Raw genomic sequence first — 22139 nt, 5'->3', positions numbered from 1 at the left:
GCAAACTTGCATCTCCACATGCAAATGCCTCTAAGAAAAGTCCACGCTGCCCTCAACAAAAAAAGAAAAGTCGACGCCGCCCTCCTGTCACAGTCACAGGACACTCTGACATCACATAACAGTTGCTGCAGATCCTGCAACCTAATATTTACACTCACCGGGACTTGAAAATTACAGTAGCCTTAGACCTGCAGCTACATTCTGTTATTTGATGTGTTACAAAGAAGCCAACAGAGCACAGTATTATGATTAACATTTGATAACTGTTTCCATGTAAATTCTATGTATTTTATTTTATGCATTAAAAAAACATGTTTCTCAGGATACCGATGCTTGTTCGGTGCAAAAGGGAACTCCAGACACAGTTCAGTTACCAGTGTCCTATCTAGAGCAGGTAAAGTTTCAAAAGACCCTGTCACCACTGTCCCCCAGGCGGACAAGCTGGTCATTTCACTGACATTATCTCATAACTGAAGAAAATTAAGGCAGCAGGAAGTCAAGTAACATGTTCAAGGTCACACAAATCCGGGGTCAGCGTCGGCCTAGGCTGGCACAGCAGCAAGCAGAGCCCGTGCTCCCGTGGGGACCTTTGCTGACAATTCTCCCGTGGTCATTGCTCTTAGCACTAACTGGGGAAAAGGCACCACCTTCCATAACTGGTATAAAAACAAAACCCAAACAACAGAACAAGCTGATGTTCTGCCCCTTGATGAAACACCTTTCTGCCCCTTGATGAAATGCGGGACAATAACTGTTACAAAAACTGAATTGGGTCTGCCCCTGAGAGCTTCTTCAGAAGAAAAAAGTTGGGCCACATAATCTCTCACGCTCAGAGGTGTTCAAAGCACTCTGTAGACAGGCATTAACTTATTAAGCGCTGTGACGTGTCGAGGGGCCAGGGCAAAGGGTACCCGGCTCCACCAAAGGGAAAACTGAAGAACAAACGGGAGAGACGTGTTCAGAGTCACACAGAAGTCACTGCAACGGCTAGCTTCCCGATTCCCAGCCCAAGGCCATGCCAGCACGATCACATATCAGTTGATTATGATGTTTGTGAAACCACTCTCTCTCTTTCTTTATATATATGTATGTGTGTGTGTGTGTGTGTGATATATTTTTTCTCTCTCTCACAAGCCAGAGATCATTTTCTTTTGCTTCACAGAAGTGGACACTTCTGATGCTATGGGGAGAATATCCCATGGACTAAATTCCAATGTGCATAAGTACTTTTTCACTTATGCTAGTCATCTAAGAATCCAGGGCAGGAATCCTTAGTGCAAGAGCCAAGTCACACACAACTTGCCTTATAAGAAGAGAATATAATGGAAAATGTTCCTTCATCTTTTAGTCAATGACCTTCTTATCTGCCTACCACATCTTCTGGAACCGTTATCATCTTACATCAACACTGTTGCAACAAAACACCATTCTAATAGTTCAATACCAACTCTCTAGGTCCTAAAACTATGGGATGTCACCCTGTTTCAACTTTGCATTAAATTTCCTCTTCTTATGCAAACTATCAACTATCAGAACCCTCATCCCTTAAAGAATCTTCATGCCATTTAACGGCTGCTTTTATTAACCTGTCTCTGTCTTTTTAAAGAGCCAATAAGAAGGTCTTTCTTAAATTTGTACCGAAGACTATAACTACTCACATTAACACTTCTTCCTTCCTGAAACTTCCTAAATCACTAGAATCCAGTCAAGAAACAAAACCAAGAGGACAATGGTGTTGCACAATCGCCATGAGTCAAAGGTTCTTTACCCACACGCGCGTCTTCCCCTCTTGCTCCCCTACCCCCTTTCACTACGTATCCTTCCTACCTGCTAATTCTGACTCATTCTGGCTCAGTGCAAAGAGCCCAAACCTCTGAACCGAGAGTGAACACTTAATTCTCAAATATACCCAAGGCTAACAGATTCTCCATCACGCACCGCCGACCACACGGATCCCTGCACAGTCACCCCATCCTTTTCCCACTCAAGTCATGGCCAGGGAGCTCCCACGTTTGCCTCAACCCAAGTAGAACTCTGTGCCAGTTCTGCTCCCTTGGAGTCTCTCTCCGCAGGAGATAGTTATGTCCATTTCTTCGCCTTGTTTCTAATAACTTTATTAGTCCCCAACTGGGCCACAATTTAAGCTCTCAGACACTCCTCTCCATCATTTAAAACCTGTTCTTCCTTCCCTCCTGCAGGCTGGGCTCCTGGAGAGGGACTGCAGGCCTCCCGCATGCCTGGCAGGCTTGCAGCAGGCCCCCAGCACCACCGCTGCAGGCCTCCGGCCCTTCCCCCGGAACACGACAGCCAGCCCCGCCGCTGCTCTCCTCAGGAAGCTCCATGTCGCCAGGCTCACCCGGCACTGGCCACTGACATCTTAATAGTCTGCAACTTTCAAAGGCCAGTGACCAGGGCTCCGCTCAGAAGTCCCTGGGGTGCCCAGACCCCCACGATGACTCAGTGACCTCCACGGGCCACCTCACCTGCTGGAGCCCTCTGCAGCAAGCCCAGCTCCCCAGCTCCCCCTCCTTCAACAAGTCAGTGGCCTGCAGAGTCCCCTGAACCTCCCCATCCATCGCCGGGTCTCGGGGACCCCTCCAAACTCAGCCCCCATCCCCGCATTCAGCTCTTCCTCTCGCCCCTGCGACGCCCCCCTCATCCCGGGACCCGGGCCCGTCCCACCGCCTCCTCCGGCGCGTCCACACCGGGGGCGCCCCCTCGGGCACCCCGAGGGCGCCTCTCCCCAGCGCCGGGGAGCGGCGGGCGGGCGGGCGCCCCAGCGGGCCGCGGCTCCCCGGGACCCAACTCGCCCGTCCGCGGCCGCCCCCGCCCTGCCCCCTCCCCGCCGGGGCGCCCCGGCCCCCCAAAGCTCGGGACACGCGGACCGGCCCCCGCCCGCCCCGGCCCCCCGCGGCGCACTCACCCGGCCGGCGGGCGGGGGTGGGGGCGCTCAGCCCCGGGGGCCGGGGCCGGGGCCGGCGGCGGCGCAGCGTCTCCCCCCGGCGGCGGCGGCGGCCCGCGCCGCGGGCACACACAGGCCCCATTGTCCGCCGGCGCCTCCCCCTTTCCGGCCCCGCCGCCCGCCCCGCCCCGCCCGCCCGCCCGCCCGCCCGCGCCCCGAGGCCCGGCCGCCCGCCCGGCCGCCCGCCCGCCCCGCCGCCGCGGAGGCCCCCGCCCCGCGCCGCCGCGCCGCCCGCGGGCCCGGCCCCCCGAGCGCCGGTGCCCCCCCGCGCGGTGGTACCGACCCGGCCGCCGCCTCCGCCCCTCGGCCGCCCGGAGCCCGCCCCGCCCCGGCCCCGCCCCCCGCGGCCGCGCCTCCGGCCCCGCCCCCGCACTCACGCCGGGCCCCGCCCCGCCCCCTGCTTTGCATGGACACGCCCCGGCCCCACCCCCGCGCGTCACCGGCCCGCGGCCACGCCCACTCCCGCCTTAAAGCGGCAGAGCCGCGGGCTCCTCCGGGAGCGCCCCGCGGGCCGCCGGGGTCGGGGGCTCCCGCCTCCCGCGCCCGCGCTCCCCGACGCCCGCCCGGCACGCGGGAGCCGTCGGGGGCCCGAGCAGCCGCGAGGGGGAGGGGCGGCTGGAATGGGGCCGGCTTTGACAGAAGCGCGTGGGGGCGTGGGGGCGTGGGGGGGTGGGGGGGCGGGGGACGCGTGGGGGGAGGGGGCGCCCCACGCTCGCCTGCTCCCCGGCCCGGCCCGGCTCCGGGCGCGGCGGGTCCACCTGCCCGTCCGGCCCCGCGGCTTCCCGGCTCCCCGGGGCCGAGCGCCCCGGGGCGCGCTCCCGCCCTCTCCACGGCGGCGCCGCCGGGTCTCCGTGCGCGCGGCCCGGCCCGGCCCGGCCGGCCCAGCCGCATCGCCCGCGGTGTCCCGGGCCCGCGCCCCGGCCGGGGTTGACGCCGACGTCGCGTCCCCGCCTGCCCCGGGCCTGCGCCCCGGGCGCACAGCCGCGCGCCCCGCCGGGGGGAGCTCGCCGGACGGCGCCTTCTCTCGGGCGCTCGGGCCGGCAGCTGGCGCGCCTGGCTGGGTCGAGCCCGGTTCCGTCCACGCCGGGGGCGTCTCGGCCGTGGCCGCGGCTGGCAGCGACTGTCCCTGAGCCCCGGCTGCGCGCGGCCTCCCGGGCACGGGGCGGCCTCGTCGCCGGCTGCGCTTGCAGCGCCCGGACCTGGGCTGCGCCTGCGGCGGTGCGTGCGCCCCGGCGGCTTCTGGAACAGTCGGCGAGGACGGCCTGGGCCTGGCTGCCAAGGGCCGCGCGCTGCCCGCGAAGACAGATGGAGGAGGCAGGGCCAGGGGAAGCAGATCGGTTTCCTCCTGCGCCTGCTTCTCTCACCCACGGCTCCAACCAGGATGCTTATTTCTGTGTCATTTTCCCTGTCTGCAAAACAGGAATCCCTCCTTGGGGCAATATTTTAAGGAATGATGCTGCTTGTAAAGGATGGTACAAGAGAGCCCTAAATGATAAAGCTCATTCACTGCTTTCAAAACCATTTAAAACTCCTGCTTGGTCATGTCTCCCCGGCGTGGATCCTATGAAAAGCTGTTCTCCTCAGAGCCAGTTGTTTTCTCTTGTCTTGTCTTATGACTGAGGATATAAATTAAATAAAGAAAAAGACAGTTGTCGTTAGGGGTAATGTATATCTAAGATCAATTGAAGGGCTCTGTGGAGGAAATAATTAAGATAAAATGCTTTTCTGAAAAGTTTTGGCCATGGAGTATTTGATGGAACGTAGGTGAGAAGCTCTGTAAGAGAAGGCAGGAGGAAGAGGCCAGGTATGGGCCTTGAAAAGACAACTAAATACGGGGATACACAAGAGACATTTGGGGTTGCTGATGTAGGTGGGCAGAAGGGAGTCACAGACTGTGGGAAAACCACTGCTAAAATAAGCTCTGGGCTAGGGTGATTCCATGTCTACTAAGACATGGAAAAACAAAGCTCATTTTAACAATACATATGTTAAAAAAAAAGTCTTAATTTTTTTAGGCATCATACACTCACTCAAAGTTCAAATTTCTTTCTGAACCAGAAGGAAAATGTAAAAATATTAAATATGCAATACTAGAGTAAAAGCAATAATACAGAGAATGTAAGCATGATAAAAGTCATGAAATCGACAGGTTACAGTCTACATAGTAATGTTCATTTAGCAACATTCAGTGCACATGGGTAGCTGTGCATTTTACAATGTACAGTTTATTTTACTAGAAATTTTGACCTCTGAATTTTCCAACTACCATGTAGTTCCATCTAACTTGAGAAAGAATCTGTTTTGCTCTGTAGAAGTCTAGCACAGTATAGATACATAAATATTAATGGATAATAATGAGATGGTGTTAAATAAACATAAGACTTAACCCCTTGTGCCACCACAGAGGCCCTATGTTAAAGACTTTTAACACTATGGGGCCTCTCTGGTGGTACAGGGGTTAGAGCTTCAGCACTATTAAACTATCGCCAACCACTGCAGCACGAGTTTGATCCCAGGCTGCCCAGGGAGCTGACCCTCATGGCGCAGCAGACCCCTCCTGTCTCACCCGCTGCTCCCCTCAGCAGTGTATTTCAGTAGATCTACCTGTTCTGCTTCCCGCTCTGTCTCTGGAGAATCCTCTCGCCACCCCCACCCCGCACCACACTGCTGGCCTGCACCCCAGTGTTGTGTGCATAAATAAAAAAAAAGTCTAAAAAAAAAAAAAAAGACTTGACACTAAAGAGACCTGGATTTGATTTTTTGTTTTACTTTCTGAAATTTGCTTCTGGGAGGGATGCTAAGCATTCACTGTGATGCAAACACAGAGCATGTAAGTTTGGTTTCTTCGTTCTCAACTAATCGCAGCCTCTGTTATTTAAGTCTGCCTCCACAGTTCCAAAACTCAACCTTACTTTCAAAATGCTTTTTGCTCCTTCAGTTTTTGATAAACTCGTACCTAAATTTTAAGATGAGAAGGAACTCCTCCCTATTTTACAGATGAAAATTCTAAAGCAAAGTAGTTTAACAACCTGCCAAGGGTATGCTCATTTCTAAGGACTAGAATTTAAATTCAACACACCACAGTGCTGTTCTAACTTTCAAGGAGTGTTCATTCCTAACAATATTTATTATTGCAGGAGAGAACATGAGGTTCTACCTGAGGAATAATGTAGTCAGACTCAGAAAAGGTCAAGCCCACTCAGCCAGCTGGTGCTGGGGTTATAAGAGGCCCGAGCAAATTCTTGCCTTGTTCAAAGGCCCCAGTTTGTCTATGGTTTCCTGCTGTTGAAACTGTGTCTTACCAATTCATCTACCTTATTGTCCAAACCAAAACCGGAGAATTTTAACCCCAAGGGAATACTACCAAGAGAGTCATTTATGACTGAAAATGAAGGGTTAGAATAGATTGGCTTCTCGGCTTTCATAGTGCTACTGCCCAGTGCTGTAATAAAAGAGCTAGGAAATGATTTCTTCTTTAGGATGCCCATGAAGGAGAAACAAATCTCCCTATCCTGGCTTTCACTGGCCATTTAAGCCAATAGGGGAGTCCCAGAGCCTCATCCCTGCTGGGAAAATTTAGAGCTAAGTGTCTCTTTTGTAAGGAAGAAATCAATTTCTCCACCTCCTTCCCTGCGGTAGCTTCACCTGGGATCACTGGCACTCTGAAAGGAGCCATATCTCCTTTGGTGTCACCACAGATCTGATTTCCAGTCTGGGAATCAGCAGCACCCTCTCTGGTGAACATTCTGGCAGATCTGTGACAGGGCACTCAGATCCCTTAGAAAGGCACCACTTTTGCTTCCCCTTTATTCTAACACTCAAACCTATGCTGGAGCCTCTCTTATCATCTGCCTTATAAAAGTGAAACTTTGTGACATTCAGGCTATTCCCTGAACCTCCATTATGGATACATCAATGCTGACCCTCTCCCCCGGTTTACTAATTCAACCCAAATCTTAAGAAATAATTTAGTATCCCATGTGCTCTGGCCGTCCCACCCCTGCAATCTCTTGATCTTCACATCTGTCCTTCTAGTCTTAGTCCCTTCCCTCTTCAATTTCCAGTAATTTCCTCTTTCATTTCTTATTCTTAATCTCTTTCTGGGCAGTAACTGTGTATTTTTGCTACTTCATTTCTGTCACCTGTTAGATATTTCTTTCTTTCTTTTTTTTTTTTAAAGATTTTTATTTATTTTATACAAGCACTGGGTACAGTCAGAAGCGTGGGAGGGCGAGAGAATTCACCAGAGCCAGAGCGGGGAGCAGAGCAGGCAGAAGGACTGAAGTACACTGCTGAGGGGAGCAGCGGGCGGCAGGAGAGGTCTGCGCGCCATGTGGGACCCTCACTGGTGGCTGGGGATCGAACCGGTGCCGCAGAGGCTGCAGGCAGCATCGCAGCCCAGCGCTCAACCGCTGCACCACCAGGGGAGGCCCTGTTAGATATTTCTTAAGGGACACAGACATTTCTTCAGAGACACCTATTTTATTTTCCCCAGGTACTGCCTTGACTGCTCTGCCCGTCCCACTTCACACAACCCCTTCCCAGCTTCTCCGGAACAGGTACCCAACCCCTTCCGCTCCAACCTCACCTCCAGGATTTGCAGGTAGGCAGCACTCACCAGCCAAGCTGGCTTTTTGACAGCCTTGACCACCCACAGTCCAGCAATGGGAACGCCTGAGGTTGAGATAGCCTCACTTTTCTGTTTCTGCACAGGCTGTCAGACACGTCTAGAAAAAAAGCATGAAACCAGAACACAGATCCCAAGCAAAATTCAGGTGATGAAACGTCAACTGAGTTTATTACTTTTTTACTTGGCAACCTTTTAGGTGTCCACATTGCCTGCTGCAGGATTTTCTAAGCAATGATTCTACACTGTAACCACAGCTTCTACCGGCCATCTCATCACACCTCCAAAGGGTTTTGCTTAGTTATCTCTCTCCCATTTACTAACCCTTTGCCTTACCTTACTCTCTTCAGCAAAATATTTTTTAGTACTGCTCTTTTTCCCCTCTCCATTCCCAATTTTCCACCAGGTCATCACATTCTTTCTTACCACGGTTCCTCATCCTCCTGTATATTAACCCAACCATTCTACCAAAATTCTCTCTCCAATAGGGCTAAGTTTAATTGTCAAATCCATCCAACAACAAGTGCTTCCTTTCTGAATCTTTTAGTTTGAGTTCCAAGATACGCCAACACGATGGCTTTGTCTTTCTTCCTTCTCCCCACTCCCAGTTTTATCGAAATATAACTGGCATGTAAGTTTAAGGCATACAAGGTAATGAACTGATATAATACTCATAATACTCATGTGTTAAGTGACACATGAACATCAGTCACCTTACAGAATTACAAGTTTTTGTGTGTGATGAGAACTTTTAAGGTCTATTCTCTAATCAACCTTCAAACACACAGTACAATTTTTTAAGCTATTATTCACCAAACTATAGATTACATCCCCAGAAATTACTGATCTGACAAGTGGAAGTTTTTATCTTCTGAATACCTCCATCCATTTCCCCCTACCTGCCACCCCCTGTCCCTGGTACCCTCCAATCTGTTCTGGTTTTGTGAGTTTGGGTTTTTTTGAGATTCCACATACGAATGAGATCAAGTGTGATTGTCTTTCTCTATCTAACTTATGTCACTTAGCATCATGCCCTAAAGTTTTATCCATGTTTTTGCAAATGGTAAGGTGAGCTTTGAGTCAGGATTACTCCAAAGTATAAGTGTAAGACAGTAAAGTTAGAAGTAAGCCTTCTAACTTGTTTTCTGGTCCCAAGTTGGAACTGCTGTAGTGGCCTCCAATTAGACATGCCTATCTCCAGGTCCTCCCCTTATCAGCCAATTCCACAAGCTCTTTCGAGATAATTCTCCCTTAAAGACCCACGTACATTTTTTATAGTTCATGCGGGACCTTTTTCTCTCTGATTACCTCCTGGTTCTTCTGGGTCCAACTGGGGCCCTCTAGTCTTAATAGTGTCAACTAAACCTGAATTTGAATATTGAACTGCATCTTCTTAGTCAAGTAATTTCAAACAAAAGGGGAAATGCTATTTTCTTTCTCATTCATCTTAAGAGTAGATGTTTATATTACTAATTTTAGAACAGCCTCAAAATGCAAACTTTACTGTAGTAAAGTAGTTCCCTACGCCCTTGGAACAGAATCTTGCACCTCTCCGTATTTCATGCATTCAGTCACTGTTGTATTTATTACGCATCTGCCAAGTGCAGATAGATGAGATCTCCACTTATGTCCTCGAAGTGTAATCAGACTTACATGGAGGATTCAACCACTTTTAAAAAAGGACATATTTTGCGTAATACCTGGCGCAAATTAGGCACGCACTAAACTCTTTTCGTAAGTACTGATGATTCAAGTAAGGATAAGCCAGGCTCCCCAAGGCTGGAATCTGGGGTCTATCTAGTTAGGAATCCTGACAAGTACACATCCATGATCAATTATAATGAGTGGCTGTGATAAGGATAAACACCATGTGTTTGGGGTACCCAGGGAGGAGTCGTCTAATCCAGACACAAGAGTTAGGGGCCGCCATGAGACCTAAGCAGAATCTGGAAAAATGAGTAGGCGTGAAGCAGAAAGGACTCAGCAATGTGCAGAGTCTCAGATGTGCAAAGGCTCAGCCATGTGACAATGTATATAAATAACCACAATACGAGAGAGAAAGTAATAAATAAGTGGTAGAACAGAGAAGGAAAGTAAAATGGCAATCCGAGGAGATACATTATTTAGGGGTTCCCTGAGGTGAGCAGAAGCTGTTTCATGGAAGTGCAGGCATCTGAGCAGCCTCAGAGGCTGGTCAGGGGTGGGGGGTGAGGTCAAGTCGATTCAGACATGCAGAGGATGGGGTCCCCTCCAGGCAGTGAACACATGTACACAGTGAGCACATGCAGCGCATACATGACCCGCACACAGTAGGCGCGACATCTCTGCTGCGAGGATGATCATGAGGAGGATAATACCATCTGGGTTTTTCTAACGAAATTGGCCTTTCCGTTTTCCCAAAATGCTGACAGGGGATACCCATGATTCAACAGAGCCGTTTTTGGGTGGCGGGCTCTCGAGCAGACCCCCTGGCTCTAAGTCTCAGCTCTGCCATGACTGGGTTGCAATGGAAAAATCGGCCAACCCCTCTGGTTCAGCTTTTTGTTCCATAAAGTGGAGTGACGATAATATTTCCTCACAGGGTCGCCTGAGGAAGGAAGGAGTGCTGTGTAGACATGGAGGAGCGGAGCTGGCACGCAGTCAGTGCCCAGTAGACAGTGGCTATTGTTATCGGTCATCCCTGGGTCATCCGCAGGGGGACTGGCTGCAGGAGAGAAGCAATAATCCTCCACTTATTCTCACACCAAATCTCACTCCCTGGGATCTTTTTCCCTCTCCTGGTGCAGTCCTGTAGTCCAACTATTAGAAAGTCATGCCTTTGGCTTTAAAGTGTCACTTCCCCAAGCCCTCGGGAAGGGTAACACAATCATGTGTTTTTATTTTTAATAACTTCTCTGGCCAGATCTGTATCCTCCTTGACTGCCAGTTATACTGAGGGAATACTGTGGAAAAGAAAGAAAAGGCTAATTTTGAAGAACCTTCCCCAGAAAGCCAGGCTAGACGGACATACTCAGGAGGCTTTCTGAGGGCAGCAGGCCCTCTGAGAGTGGAGGAGGGATGACGGTGGCGAGAGATGCCAAGAAGTGATGAGGAAAACAAATACAAGGTCATTTGTGTCACGAAAGAGGAGCTTTACTAACTGCACAAACAGTGCTGACCTTGATTTTGGGGTTCTCTCTCTACCACCCCTTTCTCTACCCCGTGTTGTGCTTTGCAACAAATAATTTTGCTCAGTGTTCATTCACATTATGAAAGAGTCCACACAAAGGATTAAGAAACTTCTGGTTTTAAAATTTCATAATGATTTTTACATATTTTCTTGCTTTATTTTTTAAACATTTAAAAAAATTGTATTTACTTATGCATACAAGACCTGGGGTATAGGCCAGGGGTGCAGCAGGTGAGAGGACTCACCAGAGACAGAGTGGGGAGCAGAACAGGCAGATCTACTGAAATACACTGCTGAGGGGAGCAGCGGGGAGACAGGAGAGGTTTGATGTGCCCTGTAGGTCAGTTCCCTGGCTGGGGATCAAACTCAGGCCTCTACTATGCATCCAGTGGTCAATTAAGTGGAGTGAGAATTTCACTACAAAGAGTCCCTGTCAGGTATCTCACAGCACAGTGAAGGAAACCAAAAAAAAAAAATAAAAAATCTTCAATAACAATTCATTCCTAACTTGTATTATAGAGATGATAAAACTCTAAACTTCCAGAAAAAGCAAAAAACAATGAGCAGAGCCTGAGTAGGAAGCAACACTGTCGTGAAGGACCAGAAGTTGAACTTGACCTTGAAGAACAGAATTGGGCCTTTCCAGGCGCAGCCGAGGAGACAGCACTGTTCCAGGTCCCAGGGGCGGCGCGGGCCTCACACACAGATGCCAGGAGTGTGGACTGTTATTCCCTTCCTACAGCTTAGGGGCCAGACACGAGGGGAGGTGAGTTACCATATGAAAATCACATAGATAAGTGGCAGCTGAGATCAAAACCCAAGTCAAACTCACACTACACGCTCTCGCCAGTGCAGGATGACGATGCTGTGGGAAGAAAGTCATTTTGAGAAAACAGAGAAAAGACCGCAAATTGAAAAAGCAAACACACTATAGTGTGCTGAACCCCGCTATGGACAGGCACCTTCCCTACAGTTTCATCCTGAATGTGCCTTATAACTGTTCCCATTTTACAGACGAGAACACCAAACTGGAGAGATGAAATGACTGGCCAAGTCTCCCAACTGTTAGACAGCACAGCCCAGATCTGAAGGCTCGGCTGGCAGCACGGCCATGTCCCCACTGCTTCCGTGCCACCCCCCTCAGCAGTGATTTGGGGGGCACCCCTTTATCCATACCGCATGCCTCTTTATTGCTGAACTGTCCAGAAAAGGCATCTATAGAGACCGAGAGCAGATTATGGGGGTGAGCGTTGGGGTGGACAGCAAACGGGGATGGGGTGAGGCAGCTGTTCAAAACTGGCTTTTGGTGGTAGTTGCACAACACGGCAAATCACCCAAATAAATAATTAAAATGGGTACATTTACGGTATGTAAATTATACCCCTCAAAATTGTGTTTTGTTTTGTTTTGAGCCAAGTGAAGCTGGTTCCTGAGGAAGAAAGTTAAGATTTGGAGTCCCAGGTGACCCGTGGACACTGCAGTGAGATGCCGGGGGCGATGCAGAGGTGAGAGGGGAAGCAATGAAACGAGTGAGCTCCCCCTAGGAAAAGGCACGCAAGAGAAAATGACATCAAGGGCAGAACCTCTGGGGTCGCTACCTCCAGGGGCAGGGAGGATGGTGCCTGTCTGGGGCCACTGAGGCTCACTTGTGCTCTTGACACACACACACGCCTGCGGGGCCTGGCAAGCTGGGGTGAGCCTATCTGGAGAAAATTGCCTGTCAGTGACTAAAACATACAGAGCAACTGGGGAAGGACTGAATATCTTGCCTGTATTTTGAAGCTAAAAAGAGGACTGCACCAGCACTTCCACCCGAAGCAGAAACAGCACCAGCATTAGGGATGTGGAGTTTCAAGAGCAACGATGTTTCACCCAGTCACCAACCACGGGAAGGTTGCCATTAAGCCGACCGCCCCTGGGGTCCAGCTCTTTGGCCCCTACACTGACTTCTGGATTTAGAAGGAGCTGGCAACTCTCAGGTGATGCCTGTCACTGCTTCCCACCTGGGAAGGCGACCTCTCCTCCCCACCCCCATGCCAGGCTTAGAAGTTGGGGGGAGAGGAAGGGACTCCTTCCCCTACATTAGGGACTAAAGCCCCCCCCCCAAAAAAAAGCCTGATGATCCTTTTTATTTCTTCTTTCACATTTCTGGTGTAAATGAAGCAGATTTAGTCTACTATCCTTGTCTGTGAAATGAAGGATGAAAAAAATAGGTAGAACCAGGCTGGGGCCAACTCTGGGTTAGACCACCCCCACCCACATCTTATCAGTGGGTGTCAGCTAAGTAGGGCCTCTTACTCTCAGTCCACAGTTGTGAATTTGAATGCAGGGGCAAATACATCTTTACCTTTACTAACTTCCAGCTGAAACTGATTACTGCCTTCGATTATGAAGGCAGCCAATAGGACAAGACGGCATGAGGAGTCCTTGACTTTTTCCACTAATAGAATCACAGATATTTTCCTATCCCCTACATTTTTAAAAAGATTTATTTATTTATGCATACAAGAACTGGGGTACAGGCTAGAGGTGTGGGGGGGGGGGTGAGAGGATTCACCAGAGACAGAGTGGGCAGCAGAACAGGCAGATCCACTGAAATGCACTGCTGAGGGGAGCAGCAGGCGCTGAGGGGAGCAGTGGGGAGACAGGAGAGGTCTGCTGCACCCTGTGGGTCAGCTCCCTGGCCGGGGATCGAACTCCTGCTGAGGATGGCTTCATAGTGTTGTGTCTCACCCCCTTGCACCACCAGGGAAGCCCCTACAATTACAGGGGCTATCCCAAATAGTGCTTATACTCATCACTATGGCAGACTTATAATAGTTATTAGCCTGCCAGAGGACCTTTTTATGAATACTCTAATAAGGCAGAGCATAGATTTCTATACCACAAATGTGATGCCTTGAATATTTTCAGCATATTTCATGATAACTACTTTTGTGGCCCTATGTATTTTATGTTCGGTGTTTAACGACTGTTCAGATGTCACCAGATTGTCCAAGAGGGTCTACGTCACGAAAAAGCTGAAGCACTCCTGGGCCGGAGAGACTCTCCCACTTGCCCATCCTGCACCACCAAAAATGAACCTCCCTACAGGGCCAATGACCCCACAGGCAGGGCACGTTTCCAAAGGGCCTTTAAAGGTCCCAGTAAGGGCCTCCCTGGTGGCGCAGGCGTTTGAGCGCCACACTGTGAAGCTGTCAGCAGCCTCTGCAGCGCAGGTTCAATTTCCCTGGCGGCTGGCCAGGGAGCTACCCACATGGCGTGGCAGACCTCTCCTGTCTCACCCGCTGCTCCCCTCAGCAGTGTTTTCAGTCCATCTGCCTGCTCTGTTCCCTGCTCTGTCTCTGGTGAATCCTTTCACCCTCCTAGCGATTGCCTCTGGCCTGTACCCTGGGTTCTTGTATAAATAAATAAATCCTTAAAAAAAATAAAGGTCCCATTAAAATGCAAATACCCCCCAGAGGAGAAGAACTTCTCCAAGTGTTATTAGTCAACCCCTTAAAAGGGGTTGTTCAGCACCAGCCGCGCACTGCACCCCCCAGTCAATGCAACACTTACTGAGCTCCCGGCCCGGGTAAGGAGCCGGCCTGGGAGAGGGCGAAACCCTCCCAGGTGTCTCCACTCGAGGCTGTGTGCCATGGAGTAAGAGGCACCGGCAAGGGGCATCCCAGAAGCGCTGACAGCGGGGGGGGGCAAGCGCTGGGAACCCCGTCTTAGCCAGGCTCACTGGTCGGCCGCGCCCGCAGGTAAGGGCGCACCTTGGGGCACCTGAGCGCTCCCCGTGCAGACGACCGAGCAGTCACGGGGGGAGACGGAGCGCCGGCGGGGGCGGGGAGAGTCCCGAGGCCGCGGGTCGGGATGGATGTGGCCCGGGGGAAGTGACATATGAGCCGGGCCTGGAGGATGAGAAGGGAGGGAAACACAGGAGGGGGGCCTGGCGGGGGAGGGGCGCCGCATTCCAGGCGGAGGTCGGTGCAGGCCCCAGTTCAGAGGAGGCCTGGGGCGGTGGGGGCTCGGGGATGTGGGGGCGCCGAGCGGGCCCTGGGGCGCGAGTGGCACATGGGGGCTGTGCTGGGAACGGGGCTTGGGCGACCCGCGGAGCTTCACCCGCCCCTTGGAACAGCCAGAAAGGGCTTCCTGCAGGAGGAGATATTTGAGCTGGGCCTGGAAGCTCGAGAAGAATTTCAACAGGTGTAGCCAGAGCGGGGAGAGGCGAGATCCAGGCGAAGGCACAGCCCAGCCAGGGGCCGGCCGAGCGGAGCAGGCGCGGGGCGCACCTGGGCGGGTGGGGTCGCCACGCGTCCGGGCGCCCCAGGTGACCGTGGGGGGCCAGAACGTGGTTTTGTGGCTTAGCCGGGGAAGAGGCTACCTTGGGCGCAGGGCTCTGAGTGCCGGGTCCCAAGCTGCACAGAAGTGGGGAGGCGGTGGGGTCCCTGAGGGTGGACGTGGGAGGGCGGCGCTTAGGAGAGCTGAGGACAGTGAAGTCAGATTTAGGGGCAGGAGCAGGAGGCGCAGAGGTTGAGGATCCAGGTGAGGCCATTGCAGTCGCCCAGGAGCAGCAGGAGCTGGGGCCGTGGCGGGAGGAGGTGGGGCCAGGGACACGTTTGCAGACATTTGTGCAGGGGAGCTGCCCGGCTCCAGGGCGGCTGGAGTGGGCGAAGGGCTGAGTCACAGAGACTCCAGGGATGGGGAGCCAGGCAGTGAGGAAAACAGGGCGCCTTGAACAGAAAAACAGGGGCAGTCAGGTGCCTCTGCGAGGAAGGCGGTGTGCTGGGTGTGAAGTGCCAGCACAGAGTCAGGACCCCAGAACAGCAATGCTTTGTATTTTGAGGGTGCGCCCATGTGGTTATTGAGATGCAGGTGGCACCCCAGGACTGGGAGGGGGTGAGGAAGGCCACAGGGTCTGCTCTTAATGACGTTTCATTGAGGTTCCCCTCATCAAGAGTTCTGAGCTGAAAACCCAGGCAAGTCCCTTCTCTCTCTCTCGGTTGCTCCCTCTGCCTCATTGGAAAAGCAGGTGATAATAAAACTTATCACCCACTCATCTCTGGGGAGTTGTGCAGAGAGCTAGCGATATACATACATAAATAAGTTTCAGGCACTCAGCAAGAACAAAGTGTGCTAGCAATGCTATACGGTAATAAATTCAGCCACCTCCTTCACCACTATAGTAAATAAGGTGTCTTTTTAAAAAAGCAGATGTGATTAACCAGACACTAAGTTTGAGCCTTTTAACAACAGGTAATTAAATCTTAAAGGCTTGATTTTCAAGCATTCCCTCATTAGAGAGTCTCAAAGTGACCCTAATACCTCCATCAAACCAGGGCCTGGATCAGGCAGCAATTAATCAACATAAAAATTACTTTATCATCCCCCTCACTAAGTCTCATCCCCATTTCTAAATATCAATGTGTGACTAATATCAGCATCCCAACCGCAGGCAGCTCCCACTCCCCCCGAAGCTGTGCCCTTTGTCACACCCCTAAGGTCCCTCTCTTGGCAGAATGGTGCCGTATAAAATATTCAGATCCTAGGTAGGATGTGTGCAACCTGCACAGGAAAGAAAGCTGTCAGACAGAAAAGCTGAAAGACAAAAAGCACTCCTAAAATGACAAAGATTGCAAATCGTTTTAAAGGAACACATCTCTAATTATATGTTCCATGCATAGCCAATCTCTTAATAAATCCCATGACAATCACCGTTCCCTTAAAGAGCAGACCTGATAAGTAATAACTCCCCTCCTCTGTGGTAAAATCCAATTTTCACACCTGGTAAATGAAATAACTCCGCTGTGAACCAAGGTCGGGTTGGGGTGAGCCGTTAACAGAAGGTTAGGGGCTGTGCATCATGTAACAGTCCTTCTGGGAACCCCTTCCAGAGATTTGCTCTTTTTATGCCAGTTGATGCTATTTGGCCAGAAAACCTCCAACCTCCTAGGTTACAAAAGCTAAAGCCTTTGTCACCTGGAGCGTCTATGAATGAGCAGCGCGGCTCACGGTCACATCTGTGCGAGGCCTGGCCCAGGCTTTTATCTCCTCTTTGGTAGGAGGGTTCCTTGCCACTTGTGTACTTTTAGGAGACAAGCTTCTACTGCATTCCAGACCAAGTGAGCAAGAGAAGGGACAGGGCTACTGAAATCTACAACTGTAAAAGAGTAATACCTGCGAGGAATAAAAAATTATGTAAATCTAAAATTCCAGCCAAGATCTATGTAAAGCTCTAATTAGGACACAAAGTGGACTTCTACAAGGAATCAGCCATGAAACACACACAATATTAAAAGAAAACTGGATGCAGGCCAGGAGTGAGCCCAGGATACACCATAACTTAGCAAAGGTGATCTCACAGATAAGTGAGAAAAGAAAGACCGGCTAAAAGGATGTTGGAATCATCAGTCGTCCTAGTGACTGGAAAAACATTTAAGATCCTTCTCTCATACCACATAATAAATTTGACAGGAATTAAAATGATGAATATAAAAATCAGCATATTTTTTAAAGACACTAGAAGAAAATATAGATGGTTATCTGGCCTTGGGGATAGGGAAAGATATTCTTAAAAAAAAAAAATCAAAAAAATTCAATGCATTTGACGACCTTAAGGATATGAGATTCTGAACACACACAAATCATCACACTAATGGGCAAACAACTTAATGAAAACCTTTCCAACAAAGAGTATTTCAACAACTCTGAACACAAAAGAAGTTAATAGTCTTAGTATATAAAGAGCTCGTGCCAAGCAATATGAAAAAATAAATCACTGAGTTGAAATGTAACATTTCACACAGAAAATTAAAAGAAAAAAGCTATCTGAACTTAGGAAAAAGTCAATCTAACTAGTAATCAAAGAAATAATAAACAAGTTGTATTTTCTATGAAGGCCTGACTGGCACATGGTAAATACTTGGTAAATATTTGTTAATTTGCTCAAATTAATGAAGAATAAGAAAACTCCGATATGCAGTGTGCGGTCAAGAGAAGACCCTTGTCTGCACTTTGGAGGGGGCAGGCAGTGGCAACAAACTCTTTCCGTAAAGAGCTGACAGTAAATATTTTGAGGTTCTCAAACCACACGGTTTCTCTCGTGAGTATTCCGCTCTCCTGCTATGGGTGAAAGCAGACTCAGACAAGATGTGAATGAACGAGTTTGACCTTGTTCCAAAATGTTATTTATGGCAACCAAAATGTGAATTCCAGATAATTTTAATATGTCATGAAATATTCTTTTGATTTCCACCCCTCCCCCCCAACCATTAAAACATGTAAAATTTTAGCTCATAGGCTGCACAAAAACAGGCCAGGGTAGATTTGGCCTGTCGGTGTCATTTGCCTCGTACTGAGCGACATTTCTGAAAACCAATTTGGCACCAAGTTGCAAGAGGATTTAAAAAGGCTGTCCATGGGCTTGTCAGTGTTAGAATGATCCAGTACAAAATCTTTTTGAATAAGAAAGCTTATACTCTTTTTTTCTTAATTGTCCTAATAATTTCTAGGAATTGTTTGTAAGGAAAAAGGAAATGTGGAAACATAAATTTATATAAAGAAGTATCTAAACATCCAATAGAATGTGAATGGTTAAGTAGACCTTGGTAGTTTCATACAATGAAATGTGCAGTCAAATCTTTCCCCAAAACAATATTTTATGACTTGCAAAATGTGCTCATGGTAGAAAGCTATGTGAAAAAGGCAGGCTACGTACTATGTATATCCTGATTTTATACCATGTATGTGTACATATAGTTTATATAGACAGACAATTACATAGACAAACATTACCTATATACATACGTATATATATTTTATATATATATATATTTGGAGAGAGAGAGGGGGTTGACTGAAGAAAATGTAATAAAATGTGACTAGTCCCTTGGATCTGGGGGTTCATGGGTGCCTCCATTCTTTCCGTATTTTTTTTGTTCTAATTCTCTAGTAGTTACTACTTTTGTAATTAGGAAACTACATTAACATTTTAAATAAACTGAAAAAGACTAAAATCTGAAGTTCACAGAGAATAGTAAGAGAAGGAAAAAAGCAATCTGTCAGATGCAACCTAGAAGGAAAAATCTTCACAAAATTTGCAATGAAAAACAGACCCGGGCAACTGAGAGTCACCAGGGTCTAAAATTCATGCAAAATCACCAGAGGAAAAAAATTCTGATCAAAAGCAGCTGAGACCTGGAATCCACTCCTGACCCCACACTGGAGGCAGCGGGGAAGGTGCAGGAGCTTGAGGGCCGCGCTGGCCCTGTCCCCTGGCCCTGTCCCCCGTGAGCTGGACAGGCTCCGAATGAGGACTTCTCTCCCCGATCGAGGACTTCTCTCCCCACCCCCCACTGTCTCCCTCCCTTTCCTCACACAAGAGACCAAAACCCAACCTTATCTATCGCAAGTTTTAGAAGGACAGACTTCTACACCCAGTGTATGTTTCTTTCATTCCCGTGTTGAAGACGTATGGCCTCTCTCCTCCATGTGTTAACATCACCGTTTCCTTCTGGATGTTTCTTTGACTAAAGGGCCAGCGAGAGAAGTCAGAGGACAGTTTAAAGAAATGGAAGGGTCCCTCAAACAAACTTAAGCTGTTTCACAGTTTGGTCTAGAACCTTCCCTACACAAGGCTAGTGTAAGGCTGTCTTTGGAGGAGTGAGCCACATGCTGGCTAATATGCTCCTCCCGTGTATATTGGTGGCTTTATTTGATTCTAATAAGATGCCAGTAAGGATGACTTTTGCCAACATTATTTAAACCATATTTATTTATTTATTTATTTATTTATTTATTTATTTTATTTATTTATTTATTTATACAAGCACTGGATACAGTCAGAAGTGCAGGAGGGTGAGAGAATTCACCAGAGCCAGAGCGGGGAGCAGAGCAGGCAGAAGGACCGAAGTACACTGCTGAGGGGAACAGCAGGCGGCAGGAGAGGTCTGCGCGCCATGTAGGACCCTCCTCTCGTGGCCGGGGAGCAGCCGGGGATCAAACCGGCACTGCAGAGGCTGCGGGCAGCTTCGCAACCCAGCGCTCAACCGCTGTGCCACCAGGGAGGCCCTAAATCATACTCTTAAGCCACACCAGGTAAGCCCTGGGGGGGGGGGTGTCAGATAAGGGTCATCTAGGTAGGAAGTTGCAGAGCAGATTTCAGATATGACTTCCAAGTGTGCAGTTTTGGTGGTCAAAATACCTTGAAAACCAAATTTTAAGGAGAGGCAGGAGAGAGCACAAACATTATAACAGGGTTGATTGATTTTTCTTAATTCAGTTTTCTCACCTATAAAAATGGGAATAATAAAACCTAGCTCCAGAAGTTCTGGAAGTCCAGAGATAAGGAAAATGCCAGCCACACAGGCAGTCCTCAGTATGGCTGCCATGAAGAGAACATAACTGCAGCACATTTCCTTTGCTAAGTTAAAGCTTAGCCAGATCTTTTCAGCACAACAAAAAAGAATTAAGAGAATGTAGGGAGACTGCTTTGGTAACTTGGAAAAAAGGCTTTTTCTTCTCTTCATTTCCTAGGGAGCTTTCATTCTTTGCTTTTCTATTTAAGATAAAGGGGAGCATGTTTGGGACAACAGGTTTGGAAATGGGGGTGCTTTATGCATCTTTATGCTGTAAAAATCAAGTCTAAACTCTTTAAAACCACAAACCACGGCACACAGTGCTTTTTAGAAGGTTAGACGCACTAAATTATTCCTGTAGGGAGACTCAGCTCATGACATGAGCCAGAGGAGAATCTTCTACCCACAAAGAGGAAGACAGTCAAGTCCTTCACTTCCTTTGTGGTTTTAACCTAAACCACAGCTCCTCCCTTCTGTGATAAGTCTTGTCTTTGCATACATTGAGATGTGTGTTAGTTTTCCTCCACCTAATATGTTACTCCCTTCCCTGCCATATGGAAAAATATCATATGTTTCTCTTCCCCTAAGGAAAGCTTCCCCGGCACACAGGAATGGGTTTGAGCTGCTAGTCTATCTATAGGCCTACATGAGAGTCTGTTCCAGAGACTCTGAAGCCTCCAGAATGCTTCCCAAGCCCAGACCTGTGGCTTGGAGGCAGGGAGACTGAATGAATGTACTGTACACAGATAGCTCCAGTAGGGAGGAAAGGCCTGCTCTGAAATGAATGAAAGCATCAGGGTCTCCAGCTGGAGATAACTGGAGGAGATACATTTTGGTTTTTGCTATTTTTTAAGAGACAAAAAGAACAACAAATGAAAGAGGAAACAAATGTAACACTCCAGCCCAGGAAAGGAAAATCAGAAAATCCCCGGAAAGGGGTAGGTTCAGGAAGGTGGACTGACTGCTGTTCCTAACTGCCGCTGCGGTTCCTGAGTTAATATTTGCCAGACTTAGCATTCCTGCGAGTGCTTTTGGGATAATGGGCCTCCGCTCAGTGTCACGTGAGGGCTCCATCTCAGCCGAGGGACAGGATTTCAACCATATCACACACAGCTCTCGTTACTCGCAAGGAAATGGTCTTACGGAGGAAAGTCGCACAAACCATAAACACATTTGCTTAAAAAGGCAGAGCCGTTTGCTGCGCCCCGTAACTTATGACTGATTCTGGGCTCGGCTGCTCACGTCAGTTTCCCCAGTGGATCTGGGAGAACTTTTGGGTCTGGGCCATGATACCAGAGGGGCTCTCTACAGCTTACCCTTGTTGTCCAAAGGGGCAGAAGAACAGTCATTTTTCTGAGACTTTCTGAAGCCCCATCGATGGCGCTTGGCTGACCATCTTTGTTAAGCAGTGTATCTATTCCTTATCGAAGAAATAAGAAATCTTTGCCTTTGAGAAGTTTGTACTCTTGTTAGAGAACCAATATGCCAACAATCAGTATAATTTGATCCATCCTCACCCTTTCTCCCATTTTTTTGCATTAAATAACAGCCCTGAAACCCAGGGAGGTTGAATGACTATTTGGCCAATCAACTAGCAACTGAGCAGGGACAGAAGCCAAGTCTTCCAACTCTAAGTCTGGATACACTTCCCTTCTACTTCAAAAGGAATAGCTTGAACAAATAACCGAACAGTTAATAGGATACAAACATGGACAGACGTATGATGGATTACAAATGAAGGTACGGCAAAGTCTGAATGGAGTTAGTCCAGAAAGGTTTCTTGGGAGGAAGTTCTGAAGAATGGGATGGGTAGCGATGAAGAGAAATTCAGTTCAAATCATCAGCCATTTTCTGAGTGCCTGATATGTACAAAGCACTTGGCAGCGAGAGAAGGAAGCCCGATTAGATGCCCACCACAAGGTCTCTGCCCTGAAGGATGGCCGTACCTACTAAACTTATTAAGGGCTACTCATTAAAGTCACACGGACAGGGAGCTGGCAGGAGAAAGGCAGATTCGTGAAAATACTATGATAGCAAAGA

General features: G+C 49.1%; 1 long non-coding RNA gene across 2 annotated transcripts in view; it reads right to left on the bottom strand.

Annotated features, from left to right (window-relative positions):
- The window catches only part of LOC129145222 (uncharacterized), a 56320-nt gene that overhangs the window by 2553 nt on the left and 31628 nt on the right, over positions 1-22139 (bottom strand). Inside the window, exon 1 of one of the 2 annotated variants that reach the window (XR_008550449.1) lies at positions 3246-3279. The exons of the other annotated variant lie outside the window; for it this stretch is intronic. This is a non-coding gene — a long non-coding RNA (uncharacterized LOC129145222). Of the gene's footprint in view, positions 1-3245; positions 3280-22139 lie in introns of those variants that run through there. 2 annotated transcript variants of the gene reach the window in all.

Source organism: Talpa occidentalis, unplaced genomic scaffold (genome assembly GCF_014898055.3).
Source record: "Talpa occidentalis isolate TD23 unplaced genomic scaffold, MPIMG_talOcc4v2.1 talOcc4.9, whole genome shotgun sequence".
Classification (NCBI taxonomy): Eukaryota; Metazoa; Chordata; class Mammalia; order Eulipotyphla; family Talpidae; genus Talpa; species Talpa occidentalis.
Note: the sequence above shows the minus strand (reverse complement) of the source record. Positions and strands in the feature narration are given on the sequence as shown.